Raw genomic sequence first — 15,999 nt, 5'->3', positions numbered from 1 at the left:
TTACGTATTTCACTAGCATTTTTATTGCAAGCCCTTATATAGTTTTATTCGGAAATTTTAATTATTAAAGTTTTTATCTCTTCTGTAAAATCTGTTTTTTATCTAATAAATGTAAAAATAAATCTTTTTATGCGATTGCCTTACAAATATTTTTTTAACGATTTACATAGTTACCACAACTTTTTTTACAATGGAAGTATACTTATGAACTGCTGCCCACAAAGCTTTTAAGTTATCCTCGTACATTATTAATATATATTGATTATGCAAATAAATAAATTGTCAAGTTAATGCTTTGAATTGATAACATAGACCTGTTATTAGGATAAGTGGTCCAAATGTTAGTAATTTGAACCACTTATCTTATAAATATTGGAAAAATTTGTTATACATATTTCATATATTTTATCATCATCATGGGTATATATATATGTCGTTGACTTTCTTTATATGTATATATATATATATATATATATATATATATATATATATATATATATATATATATATATATGTATATATAAATATTAGAGATATTGCTATTTAAATCCTTGGGTAAACGGCAGGAAAGAAGTTTAAGAATAAAGAAATCTGGTGATGATAAAAAGAAGTTAGAAAAGAGAAAAGAGCAAATTACATAGCAAAACAGTGGCAAGAAAGAGGTCGGATAAAACTGTTTAGAGATCTTTAAAACTCTACAGTCGCCAAAAAGGAATCGAAAGTAGCAGTAGCAAAAGATAAAGAAGAAGCGTATACGAATCTATACGAGCAACTTAATGGAAGTAAAGACGAACCAAAGATATATAAATATTTTGTTAATAGTTGTTAATAAAAGACTATAAAAGTAAGTATTCTACCTTCCTTTCCTCAATTAATTTAGGCATTCAATGTTTTCATAATCTTGATAATTAAAAAAACAGTTTAAATGGAGATAATAGAAATGAGTTGCTACTTGAAGATTCTGATTATACAGTGAAGCCATTTTTAATGAGTCCACCAAACAATACATAAAGAAAATGGCTATAATAAATTCCATATTAAAACCAGATATGTAACAGAACTTTTATGTATGGAAGAGAAAATTTGGGTACTATTTTATCCAATGGAAGTGGCTGTAAAGTTAAAAAGATTTAACCGTTCTAATCGACAACATTTTATAACCTAGCGAGAGATTAAAATGAAGACAATTTTAACGACGAATTATTACTAAATGAAGACATTATTGAACTTTCTGAAGTTAAAGATGTTTGAGCTAAGCCTATATAATACTTTAGTATTATGGAGAAACCTTATGTTAAACACAGACAGGGCGGCTTGCGCAGCGTCTGCGCCTCGTCAGCTGCCACGCGGCTTAAAACACATGAGGCGGTTTAACAACATGTATTCGTTGTCAAATTTAGTCAAGTTTTGGATGTAGAATAGTATCATGATGTCTCTAGAATCATCTAGTGAAAGTAACGACGATATGTTTTTTCTAATAAGTGCAAGTTTACTTCATATTAGATCAAAGAAGAAGAGAAACGCAGTTATTGGATACATCCTATAGTAAATGAATGAAAAAATAAAGGAATGTTTTACATGTTAGTTAACGAAATTAAATATGGCACAGAAAAGCATCTTCCGAAATAAAACTGTAGGTAACCTCTTCCTAAGCATGTTGTTTCTTTATTTTATTCGAATATTCATTTGAGCGCATATCCCAAATTGCTGGCCGTGTGTAAATTTTTATTGGATATTAAATTTTTCTTTACATAATTTAATTTATTCCTGCCACCACAAATTGTATAATCAAAAGAGATATTAAAACATTAGTGTGATTTCTTTGACGATAAATTAAATATTGGTGTTCCCAAACAAATTTAATAAACAAACATAATTTGATCTGAAACGAGGGGCAAATTTTATTCTATGAGTAAATGTCTATCCTCTAGGTAACTATCTGTCAGATAGGACAATATTTATCTGGAGGTGAAAAGACCGGCCCTTTCATGCAAGAAGTTTAAATCCTTTAAAAGTTTGTTGATCCTAAAATATTGGCTGCGAATTTGGTGATTTGTAAAAAATATAATACAAAACTCGAGCTTTCCCAACAAATAAATTTCCAAACCAGAATTACACTGGTTTTTGTACGTAAATCGATTTCATAAGACGACTTTACGCAAAAGTTCAGCGATTCTCCAAAAGTGACTGTTTTAAAATTTGTTATGAAAGTTGTACAAGCGACTAAAATATTATTTTAATGTTGTCCTACCTTAAATAGGGAAAATTCAGAAAAAATGAGTGGAGTGACTGTAGGTGGCAATTGATTGGATCCCTGTGGTGACGATCGCATGGTGACGGGCAAATTACTATAGTCTAGGCGGGATCTGTTTTGGATTGGACATTTTCCATAGGAAGCAATTTTTTTGCTGGAATCCCTTCAGGATGTGCCCAATATTGATAATCACGATATGCGCCAGTCGCAAACCCTGTGCTAAATTTTTTATTTAACAAAATCTGAAAAAAATTGAAAATTTCTCATTTTTTTGCTCCTGTTTTCGTTTATAATTCGGAAAATATTGATCCTAGAAAAAAAATTATAAGAAGTTTTACACAATATTTCGTTAGCTAGAAATTGAAAAATTAATGTTTATTGTTGAAAAAATAGCAATAATTGGAAAAAAAAGTACAAAAAAATGAAGTTAATCCTTTAAATGTTTTCGACTTTCTAAACTTGACTTACAAGCTCCATATTCCGCCTAGAGAAACTTCTTAATATGTTTAAAGCGTGTGCTAAATTTTGTTAAGATCGGTCAGATAGGTTTTGCATAATAATTTTGCAATCCAGCCTACTGGTAAAAAAATCGCAAATTTTCAAATTTATAGTAGGCCCTAAATAAGCCTTTTGCAAATTTTTTTACATATAAAGGAAGGCTCAAACTTTCAAACGCTTTTTGTAAAATTCAAATCGGTTTACCAGGAGAGCCTAGAAAATTTTTTAAAATTTTAAACATTTTTTATATATATATTAGGCTTATAAACAAATTGAATAACTTTACGAGCTTTAAACATATCAATTTCAAAATTTATACACTTAAAGAATATTAAAAGACGCTTCTTAAAAAAAAAGATACATTCGGCTTACTGGTTGCCGAGATATTGAAGGTCAAAGTTGGCATACATTTGCCGTGTAACCATAAGTGATAGAGGGCTCGTTTTTAAACAAATACATTGTCAAGTACTTTTTATATGAAAAGTTTTACGTAATGCGCTTCATGGCAACATCCATAAAAAAGACAAATAAAAAACCGTTTTCGCGTAAAATGTCGCTCGGAATGCATGAGAGGTGGTGGTGGGGGACATTCATTCGAAATGTGAATCGGCGAGTACAAAATCATAGCGCGCGCTAAAAATTGCATTATCTCGGCTTCTTGTTAACCAATTTTGCTCTTTTTTTTTGAATTGATGTCTCGGACGACAAGGATTTCAAATCATATTTTCAAATACCATTTTTAATTGCAAATTGGGAAATTTGCAATAAACAATTGTATGTTAAACAAGTAATTGCATTTTTTCTTCATGCATTTTTTTTGAGCTTGCAATTTATACATTGAAGTAAATTGTTACTTTTAGTAAACAAATATGTATTTATAAATTGTTAATAAATAATTTAAATTGTTAAGACAAAGGCGAACGAAAAAAATTTTTTTTTTCATAAATAAACTGAATCTTTAATAATTTTTTTTTTAAGTCTTTCTTTTTTTGGAAGGACAAGAATCTTCAGGTCTTATTTCTTCCTCAAAACCTTCATTTTCCATTTCAATATCTTCATCCTCGATCTGTAAATTTAATGTTTCTTCTCCTTCATCTGTAGCTTTATCTTGTGCCTCTAGAAAATCTAAGGAATCCATTTTTGTACAAAGTTTTTTACATTTGCAACTAATATTTCTGAATAATGAGTCAGGTAGTAATACCTGCTCAGTTTGTATTGGCTCAAGACCATTTTGAGTTAGTTCCCACCCCCACTCAGTAGCACTCAGGTTATTTCCAAGCCATTGCTGTACTTGGAAATATACACGAAGCGAGTGTTGCTCAGCTGCAGATTGTGTTGGTGGCAGCATGGACAATTGAAAATTTTTATTTTTGCAACCTTTATTAAAGCACAAGTAGCGAATTTTATTCAATGTAAAATCGCAATTTGAGTGGCCCATATACAATGCCGATATTAATTTCTTCCTTAGTGGCACTTTTTTCATTAAAAATGGTTGCTTCTTGCGATATATCATTATTTGTTGAAAACAATTTAACAATTTTGCTTTTTCCTTGATAAAAAAATGCAGAGGTTGTATCACAACCTTATAAATTTTGAAATTGATATGTTTAAAGCTCGTAAAGTTATTCAATTTGTTTATAAGTCTAAAAAATGTTTAAAACTTTAAAAAATTTTCGAGGCTCTCCTAGTGAACCGATTTGAATTTTACAAAAAGCGTTATGAAAGTTTGAAAGTTTAAGCCTTTCTTTATTTGCAACTATCTGAGAGGTTTATTTAGGGCCTACTATAAATTTGAAAATTTGCGATTTTTTTCCAGTAGGCTGGATTGCAAAATTATTATGCAAAACCTATCCGACCGATCTTAACAAAATTTAGCACACGTTTTAAACATATTAAAAAGTTTTTTTAGGCGATATATGGAGCTTGTAAGTCAAGTTTAGAAAGTCGAAAACATTTAAAGGATTAACTTCATTTTTTGTACTTTTTTTCCAATTATTGCTATTTTTTCAACAATAAACATTAAATTTTCAATTTCTAGCTAACGAAATATTGTGTAAAATTGAATAACGAAAGTTTTAACTTCTTATAATTTTTTCTCTAGGATCAATATTTTTCTAATTATAAACGAAAACAGGAGCAAAAAAATGAGAAATTTTCAATTTTTTTCAGATTTTGTTAAATAAAAAATTTAGCACAGGGTTTGCGACTGGCGCCTATCGTGATTATCAATATTGGGCACATCCTGAAGGGATTCCAGTAAAAAAATAGCTTCCTATGGAAAATGTCCATTATGGTCTGAATTTCTACAGATCCCGCCTAGTCTACTAGTGTTTTATAAAAATCTATATAATATTATGTAAACCTAAGTAATAATAGACCAGACTAAAGCTATTGTATCTACCACTCATTTGTTATCGACATAAGCTGTTTTGAAACCTGTCAGTTAAAGCAATACGGGCATCAACTCTACTAGATGGATGGATGCTCGATGCGTTATGTTGTCAAGGGATATAATCACTCAAATTGTTAATTCAAATTATCAGAATTAGTTCATCAATAGTTAAAAAAAGGATTTGATTATCGACGAAATGGGAGTTAACTTAACATCTACTGTTGAAGGTAAACACGTGTGGCGAAGGACAATAGAAAAATTTCCGATTTGCAACATGTTGCAGTATAATTTGTTTTAATTGTTTAGTTGTTTTAGTGGCATGTTTTTTGCACCAGAATACAATTAAAAATATTACACATGCCAAGGTATATGCATGCGAAAATTACACGTACATACGAATAAAAGTTTTCGATTTTTAAAATGATCAAATTTTTTATTTAGTTTGTTGTTTCCATGCTTAAATTCTTTTTAATAAAAGAACTAAATACACACTTAATAAAAGACCTAAATACATCTGGCAGGTACTGTAAAATACGAGTGGTTCAGATTCAATTTTAAATATCTGCCATAATACATTTAAAAAATAAGTTAATTTATTAAATTATGATATTGGAAAGATCATTGATATCAATCTTATTGATAGAATTTTTATCTTTTTTTTTTTATGTGAATCATCTTCAATATGCATCTTTTGATGTAGTTTTATTCTCTTTCCAAAATCTGCACATTTTCAAAATCAAAAGAATGGCTATTTTCCAGAGAATGCTTGGCTAAGGCTGTTATGTTTAATTTGTTGGTTTGTAAACTATGTTTGTGTGCAGCAACCCGTCTATGCATATATTGGTGTGTTTGCCCAATATACATATGTTGAATTGCCGTCTTTACAATTTACGTATTATGTATGAATGGCATTTTAATTAGATTAATTTCTGATAATGCACATCTTTTTTAATTAGATGGTTGTAAAATTCTGGTGGATAATTATTTTTTTAAGATATCTTTAACTTTTTTTAGATTTTCGGAATGGTATTGTGGGCCAAATAGCTTAATTTCTCTGTCAGTAAGACTGAATACAACACTTCTTTTATGGATTATAGGTGCGTTGGTATTAAAATTTAGATATAAATCTTGGTAAATTAGTTAGTTGTTATCAGTAGTCAGTTATTGTTGTTATACTCTAAATTTAAATCAAGGGAAGTAATTTTGTTGTTCTCTTCTAGTTCATAAGTAAATTGAATGTTATTATGGAAATTATTAAAAATTTGAAGAGTATAATTTCATGATCCAGAATTCAGAGTAAGCAGTCATCAACATATCGTTTGTAGAAATGTATGTTGCACTTCAATTTGGAAATGACGGTTGTTTATAATATTTCCATTATTAAGATTGCTATTGGTGCTGAGATAGGCGAACCCACGGATACTACAATCACTACACGCATTTTCATGTTGGAAAAACATGGAGCCGAGGCAGAATTTTTCACCTTCGGAATTCTTCGAGTGGAAGAGAAGTATGTGTTTGAATGTTACTCCATCTGGTTTTGACCCAGTTTAAAGCTATTTCAATTGGAATGTTAGTGTATAATGATTTTACGACGAAAGATATAAGTTTATGATTAATTGGTACAGACTGTTTTAAAATAAAATTGTGGAAATCCCATGAATCATGTATATGATAGTGGATTTCACCGATAGGATTTCCCAAAATGTTGTGAAGTTCATAAATATATGAAGATGTGAGATATTAATTTATTTTATTATTTAATTAATTTATATTTTAAGTTTAACTCTATGTATTTCTTATTATACCATTTGTTAATGAGAGAATTTAAACAAGTTTGGATCTTATTTGTAAGATTTGTTTTTTCTTTCTTCATTTAAAACCCTATGTTATTACAGATCATCAGTCGGATGTTAACGATAAAATAAATTGCCAAAATTGAAAAATTATCGAGAACATTTTGTTTACGAGCAATCCTTCTGGACGGATGACAAAAGTGTAATTCTTAGATTATGTAAAACATTTTCATAAGAATATTAAATATTCTAGGGAAAGTCCAGTATTATTAATACTGGACAATCACGTTTCCTATTTGTCGTTTGAGGTAATAGATTATTGCAAGGAGAATGGCATTGTTCTCTTGATCTTGCCTCCGCATTGCTCTCATCGATTGCAACCCTTTGACAGATCGGTGTTTGGACCATTAAAAAAATTTATTAGCAGTCAGATGGATGGCTGGATGAAAACTCATTAAGGAGTTAAAATGACAATTTATGACATTCCACCAATTGTTGGATATGCTTTGCCGTTAGCTGTGACTCCAAAAAATATACAGTCGGTTTTCGTTTAACTGGAATTTTCCCGTTTAATATTGACGTTTTTACTGATGAAGATTTTCTGCCATCATCCATTACAGATAGACCTGAGCCGCAAGTAAATGTGGAGCTTCAGTCACAAGCAGCCACACAAAATATACGAACATCACCAAGTACGCCACCACAAGTTATCAATAAGGAACCAGACCAAGATCCACAACCTTCAACTTCTAGCGCTTTAGTTACAGGACTTAATAGTCCTAAAGATATTCGTCCTATGCCTAAAGCTCAACCCAGGAAAAATAGTGCACAAAATAGGAAACGAAGACAATATGGCTATTTTGATGGACACGCCTGAAAAGCAAGCATTATTACAGCAATAGCAACTAAGAAACTTAAAAGCTAATGAAAAAGGAAAATAAAAAGTCAAAAGGACAATTGTTTCAAAAGAAAGCGATGAAGAAAATTTAAACTGTTTCTGCATTATATGTTTTGATTCGTAAACTAACTCAAAATCAAAGGAGAAATGGGTGAAATGTGTAGACTGTAAGGGTTGGGCGCATGAACTTTGCAGTAACGGTTCTCCAATTTTATATGCATATATTGCCAGTCTGGTTAGTCTAATAACTGACGTAAATTATTTTTAAACATAGTTTGTAGTCGCGCAATAGTTTGTATTTTAATAAAAAATAAATAAATAAAGTTCATTTAAAGCTTTTCATTAATAAAATTAAAATATTCTTTGAAAAGTATGAAAGTTACTAGTATAACAATTTGCCCCTGCCATGTAACAACTTACCCAATTGGGGGGTAATTTGATAGAATTTGCAAGACTCAACAAATATATATTTTTTTCCTAAAAGTGGCAAGTTTCTTGTAAATCTAATATTTAAAATAATTATATCGAAGTGAGTGCTTCTTAGACCAATTTTTATGAGGTGCCTATTTTACATATTGAATGCACAACAAAATGTAAAATTTGTAACAACTAACCCCCGTCTTCCCTAAAGATTGCAATTCAACATATATTGGGCAAACACACCAATATCTGTATGAAAGAGTTGTTGCACACAAATAGTGTACCAATCAACAAATTATACATAACAGCATTCTCTAGAAAATAGCCATTCTTTTGATTTTGAAAATTTATAGATTTTGGAAAAAGAACAAAACTACAACCAAATATGCATATATAGTAGATGATTCAAATAAAAAAATAAAAATTCTATCAATAATAAGACTGATACTAAAGATCTTTCCAATATGTATCATAATTTAATAAATTGGGTTGTTTTTCAAATGCACCATGGCAGATATTTAAAATACGAACCCAAACCACTCGGATTTTCAAGTACCTGCCAGATGTATTTAGGGTCAGATACCACTTTTTCATTACCATCTTAATCTTTTAAAAAGTGCAAACATAAAATATAAATATGTAATGTAATGTTTAAAAGATAAACTGCTTATTGAAAATAATGGCAAATAACCGAAACGTTGAAACAATAATAAGAGTTTTTATATATAACAGACCGACAAACCTAGGAATTAAAATAGTTTCTATTTAAACACATTCACGGTCAGGAAATAAACAATATTATATATATATATATATATATATATATATATATATATATATATATATATATATTTATATATTGTATATTTATTTTCTTATTTCATTTTTTTCGTTTATTCATTTTATTCAGTAGATTCTAACATGTGCATCTGCATGTGTGTGATTTCAACAAAAAATATTTTTACCTTACCTTAAGAAGCCTGTTAGGAAGAAAATATCTTATAGACGAACAATAGAAGGAGATTCTCAGTCTAAATCATACTGGAAAGTCAAAAAATTCAGGTAGAAAATAAGTTGGCCACTTTCAAGGAAGAGCTAGAATGATACTGATTCGCTCAGCTGTTTTTCGCGATCAATAATCGCTGGGCACGCTCAGATGCATTTTGGTGCCATTCGGAAATGTCAAGTAGCAGTTCCCGTAGGCGGATATACGGGGTGCAATCCCAGGGTTAGACCAAAGTTTCCAGGTGTTTCCAACGAATTTGATACTTGTTAAAAAGTTGATTTAATCATTGATTAGGTTCAAGCCTTTGATGTACGACCTTTTTTTCTTTCTGATTTAATTCACATATACACCTCCGCAAAATATCGCTTTGAGAAGAAACAACGAATTACAACATGTACTTTTCATTTGCTGTTTGATTAAAAAAAGCTGTTCAATGTACAATTTTTTAATTTTACTTTGTAACGGCTTCAATTTTAATCGAACTGATGTTTTTTTATTTCTGCTCTTCTGATATTAAATCTCAGAAAGTGTAAACTTTTCAAAAATTGTATACAATTTTTGAAGTGTAACTTCATTTTTTAACAGATTGTCTTACATTTCTAACATACATATACAGTGGCCTACAGCTTAAATGATGCACTCGCTACTAAATAAAACTAGCTTGTGTTAGTGGCTCAATATTTATTATTCTCCGTTCACAAATTGTTGAGAGCACGAAATGTGTCTCAAAGTCATAAAACGGTCGTAAAATTTGTATCATCATAGGCGTTCCTGAGGTGTTTATTTATTAAATAATAATATAATGTTTTAATACTGTTATATATATAATATTATTAATGTTTTAATACTAATATATTTAGCAAAAAACAATTAAAACTTTCACGGCTAATGTTGGTTATTATATTATATTAATAAAAATAAGAATTTAACCATTAACAGTTTTGTAAATAAGAATACCTTGTCTCTTTGGATATTTCAATATTAATCTTCGCGTTTAATCACTTTACTAGAAAACCTGGAATTCATATCCGAAGGTACTATTCGTTGCAAGATAATTAGGATGGAATTCCATAGATTTTTAATAATATAATTATATTCGAAACTTAACTTGAAAGGGTGAAGTTATTACGAACAAAAACAATTTTTTTGTTTAGTACGTTTTTGATCGCATGTAATTTACGGCTCGTCGGTGTTTCCGCGTCTACGGCAGTAATTAGCGTATCGAATATTTCTTTTGCGAATTATATGCAGTGCATGAGTGATTTTTTATTCCATATACCTACGAACATATACAAGCCTTTCGCTCGTGCTCGTTTTGTTGGATTGTTTGTGATGGCTTCATCATCAACATCATCAAGTTTTACATTGGTACTGTTGCGTATAGTCAGTAAGTCTGTCTATTCACCAAGAGAGAAGACTATTGTCCTGAATGTTCACAATGCTCTGGTTTCTCAGAATCCTACAAACACTGTTCGCAACATAGTCGAAAGTTGTGCCAATATGACTGGCGTAGGGGAGTTCACTATATACAGGTTCCTATCAGAAAGAAAAAAACACGGTATAGCTAACCCAAACACAAACGAACATTTAAAGAGAGGGAAAAAGCCTATTGAAATTGATGAATTTGCCAAAAATGGTATTCGAAGGAAAATTCATGGATTTTTTTTTACAAGAAGTTAGAGACGACCCGGATTTGCCTCATATCGGACGAACTAAATTGTGGCAAGTTTTAAAAGAATTAAATTTTCAGTGGGAGACATCAGACCGAAAATCACTTTTGATTGACCGGGAGGAGATAATATGTTGGAGAAGAAATTATCTAAGATCCATACGAAAATTTCGGGCTGAAGGAAGGCCAATCTTCTACCACGATGAAAGGTGGGTAAACTCAGGTCATACTCTAAAAAAAATTTGGTCAAATAAAAATATATTAAGCTCCAGACAAGCCTTTATGGAAGGTTGGTCTACTGGTATCTCTCCGCCTTCTGGTAAAGGCAGTAGAATAATAATTTCTCACATTGGCAGTGAAAAAGGATTTGTTAAGCATGGTTTGTTGGAATTTCAGTCCAAAAGCACAAAAGACTATCACGAGGAGATGACAGCTGATGTTTTCGAAGAGTATTTTGAGTAGATGATTGAACACATACCACTAAATTCAATTATAGTATTAGATAATGCAGCTTATCATTCACGACTAGTAGAAAGACTTCCAACGACTGCGTGGAAGAAACAGGATATTCTTGACTGGCTGCGGAATAAATATCTGCCTTACGAAGATGGAATGGTAAAAGCAGAACTTTTAAAAATTGCCCGGCAACACAAATCTAAGTTCAAGAAATACGTAGTTGACAAAATGGCGGAAAGGCGAAACATCACAGTCCTTAGACTTCCACCCTACCACTGCGAAATAAATCCAATTGAACTCATTTGGACAAAAATGAAAAGTTATGTGGCTAGAAAAAATACGTCATATAAAATACAAGCTGTACGTGAATTGTTATACGAGTCTTTACAACATATTACAGAACAAAACTGGAAATATGCAGTAAGACATGTAATAGAAGAAGAACAAAAAATGCGGGATCTTGATAACATAAGTGATGCGGCCGTAGATACACAACCGCTAATTATTAACCCTCAAGACGACTCGGAGTCCGAAGTTGATCCTATTTATTTTGAATTTGAATAGTTTTCTAATCGTAATTATATAAGGTAAGTAATAGTAGTTGTAATCGTAAAGTATTAAAGGGGAAAGGCGCAAAATGTCGCCTGTCAAAATGTTCAATGTGTTTTAAATGTATCCATTTTTTTTCAAATCCTGAGAAAACTAAATTGCATTTTTAAAAATTTTAAATACAGAATGAAATATTTATTAGAATAAATAAAAAGTTTCTTTTGCATGCAATATTTTCAATTAAAAATTATACTCTTTTATTTTCACCCCTGTTACATAACATATTAAAATAAACATTTTAGAAGTTTTCAGGGACTTTCTGCCCTCAGTAATAATGTAATCTTTCATTCTGCGTTTAAATTTTTCAAAAATATTTATTAGTTTTCTCCGGATTTGAAAATAATGGATACATTTAAAACACATTGAAAATTTTGCCAGGCGACATTTGGCGCCTTTCCCCTTAATTAAATAAATTTATCTTTTACAAATGGCAAGAAACTTTTTATTTTTGAATAAAATAAAGAAGTTTTATTAAAACAAAAATACAATTTACATAAGTACAATTTAAAAAATATATTTATTTAGTTCAAATAAATGTTTCAATCATATACTCTACGACACTGGTGGGTCATCTGTAACCATTCAAAATACCTTCGTAATCGGATTATAAGGTTGACTGCTGTATTGTATTCGTTCAGATACAAGGTAGGTTAGTCGAAAACATCTTAAACCGTCAGTTTCATTTTGGTTTTTACTATTCTATCGTATTACCTATCCTCTCTGTATTTCAGTTCTCTAATTAGGGTTAAACTTGTAGTGAGCTATTGACAAATTGTGAACCGATTATTGAAAAAAAAATTACATACTAAAATTAAATTACTCTAAGTCTGCTTAAAAAAATAGCATAAGCTATTTTTTGAGTTTCAAATATACCAAATCTAAATAACAACAAATATTTAATTTTTTTATGTATGATTTTTAAGTCACGGCTAAAATGATTCAGATAATATTTATAAAGCATTACACAACTTATCAATTTGAAATTTGCGAAATTTAATTATTACTCACCATAGAAATGGATATAGCCAAAGAGGCATATCCAAAATGGTAAATAAATGTTTATCAACAGTTCAGCACATTATTAAACATTACCGAAATGAAAATAGAGTTGAAAATAAATCAAGGTTAGCTCCAAATAAGATTTTTACCAAACGTGAGGATTGTCAGAGAAATAGCAAATAATCGTACAAAAAGTGCACCAAAATTGCGAGATGAGGTAAAAATGCAGTTTGGAAAACAATGTAACCCCGAAAAAATTAGAGGAATATTACGAAAGAATAGTCCTACATGATTGAACTGCTAGAAATAAACCTTTTATTAGCCAAAGAAATATGCCTATGAGATTGGTGTTCGCCAGGGAGCATATTAACAAGGATTTGAACTTTTGGAATTCAGAAGTATTTGCTGACGAAACCAAAATAAACTTGTTGGGGACCAATGGAAAAATATTGGTGTGAAGAAAGCCGAATGAAGAACTAAAATTAAAAAATATGAAAGCTACGGTAAAGCACGGTGGCGGTAGATTGATGATGTGGGGGTGGATGTCATCTGCAGGAGTAGATAGTATACATTTTATTGAAGGGAATATGAACCAATAGATGTACTTGGATATACTAAGGCAGCATATTGCCGATAGTGCTCAAAAATTAGGTATCAATAACAATTACCGGTTTTATCAGGACAACGAATCAAAACAGACGTCATATCGGGTTCATAATTGGTTGCTTTATAATTGTCGAAATAGTGCCCCAATATAAAATAGAAATGAATTAAAAGTAAAAAGTACTGAAGTTTGGCACACAATTTCCCCAGGGTACACTAGAAAGTTGACCGAATTAATGTGTAGATAACTGCAGGCTGTAATTGATAATGAAGGAGGACCTACACAATATTAGCAATCATTTTTCAATATGTAGAGTTTGTTTTCTTTATTAATTTTCTTGTTATAAAGTTTGCATCCTTTTAGCCGTGACATCAAAATCATACATAAAATAATTAAATATTTGTTATTTAAGTATGGTATATTTAAACCTAAAAAATAGCTTATACTATTTTAAAAGACTTGTAGTAATTTAATTTCAGTATGTAATTTTTTTAATAAATATTGAGGCACTGACACAAGCTCATTTTATTAAGTAACTACTGAATCATTTAAGCTGTAAGTCACTGTATATTGCTTTAAAATAGGCGCCGATTTCTTGTGGGTCCTTCAATTGCTTACTAAGTATTATTTTACATTTCATCCTCCAGACCTCTTTATCTTATCGATTTATCGATGATTTTTCTCCAGCTTTTTAGTGTTCATCTTCTTCTTCATCTAAGTGAGTTCTACTGTTTTCACATTTTTTGGGATTTTGTAATTGGACATTTTGTGTACATATTGGTACCATATTGGTTATTTCAAATATGATATATTTGATTCCTATCATTTGTTTGTTTCTTTTATTTGTCTTGATTTCTTGCCGTACGCCTCCAGTAGTCTATCTCTGTGTTTCCTAGTGTTTTTCCATCCGTTTTTTTAATGTAGCCACACTTCGCAGCTATACACTGTTATCCCCTTCATTATAGTATCGTATATTCGGTTTTCGTTTTCATTTTTTATTTTTCTATGCTAAAAATCTCAATTTAACATTAATATTGCTTTACTTATTACTCTATAGAGCAGTGGCTATACCGTTCTGAGGAGACCCAAAGAGGTCGAAATACGTATAAGCTGCTGTCACTGCCCTGTATCAAAACAAAAATCTAATACCGTCATTATGTTTTATTACTCACTGCCTTTGGAGTACCAGAAACTGAATTCACTACGAATTTTGACCAGGATGAACGGCATGTGAAATGCAATTTTAGATTCCCTTGCCGAGTAATTTATCCAGCTGTTTGTTTTGCAATTTTAAAAAACACAGTGGTAAAAATTTGAATTCGGTTTCGCTAGGTAGAAATCGTTTGATTTCTCTTTTTGTTTTTTTTTTCCTTTTCTTGTTGTGCTCTTTCAATTTTATCCTTCATTTTTGGATCCAATTGTTCACTGAAAATTGTAGATTTCTTGCAGCTTCTTCATGATTATTTTGCACTTCATCAGAACAGCTTTTTCATCCGCAAATGTAAAGATTGTTTCATTTTCGAGATCATGGATATCTCTAGTATATAATATAGCAAGTAGAGAACTGGGCCGAGCACACTACCCTGCTGGCACTCCCGCCTTGATTTCCTCTAACTCTCTGTAGGTATCATCCTGCTTTATTCTAAAGTATCTTTCAGTTAAGTACGACTCTAATAATTGTGAATACTGCCTCGATAGTGCTCTATTCAATTTATGGAAATATTCCTTTATGCTATACCTTATCGAAGGCTTGGGCCACATCCAGGAAGATAGCTGAACATTATATGTTTTCCCACCAGCGCCTTTTCAATGATGTTGGTGGTTTTATGTACGTGATCTACCGTTGAATGATTCTCTCTAAAGCCAAACTGATATGATAGGATTATTCTCTTTTCTTCGATGATATTTAATGATCAATAATGAAATAGGCCTTTAGGATGAAACATCATTTGGCGGCTCTCCTGGTTTTTTAATCATTATGACGGCTTGATTTTGTAATTGTTTTATTATTTCGCCTATTATTAGATCGAATCCTGGAGTTTTTTGGGATCGATATTCTCTTTTATCTCTTTTGCAATTTCTTTGGTATTAGTAGGTTTAATTTCCAAGAAATCTGGTTTAAAACTATTCAGGTTGACCAAGTCATTTCCTTTGTTTGGTTGGAACGTTTATTCGAGATGCTGTGCAAAGCGACTTGCTTCTTGAGCATTGGTTCGAGCACAGTTTTCATCAGTGTTTCTGATTGTTTTAAGCCGTTTGGTGGCCTTCCAGAGAGAATATTCACTACTTGTTAAGGTATATCACAATTGATTCATTCTTAATGCGTTGTACTTCTCGCTTGAGATGTTATGATGCATTGTTTAAACTTGTCTTGTCCTTGGGAGATTTGGTTAAAATC

At 30.9% G+C, this 15,999-nt stretch overlaps 1 protein-coding gene across 1 annotated transcript in view; it reads right to left on the bottom strand.

Annotated features, from left to right (window-relative positions):
- Positions 1 to 9,332, bottom strand: part of LOC140437884 (arrestin domain-containing protein 3-like) — a 40,747-nt gene extending 31,415 nt beyond the window's left edge. Inside the window, exon 1 of the mRNA XM_072527680.1 lies at positions 9,229 to 9,332. The gene's annotated coding sequence lies outside the window, so the exon portion shown is untranslated. The remainder of the gene's footprint in view (positions 1 to 9,228) is intronic.
- Between the last annotated feature and the right edge of the window lie 6,667 nt (positions 9,333 to 15,999).

This window comes from Diabrotica undecimpunctata, chromosome 3 (genome assembly GCF_040954645.1).
Source record: "Diabrotica undecimpunctata isolate CICGRU chromosome 3, icDiaUnde3, whole genome shotgun sequence".
NCBI lineage: Eukaryota > Metazoa > Arthropoda > Insecta > Coleoptera > Chrysomelidae > Diabrotica > Diabrotica undecimpunctata.
Note: the sequence above shows the minus strand (reverse complement) of the source record. Positions and strands in the feature narration are given on the sequence as shown.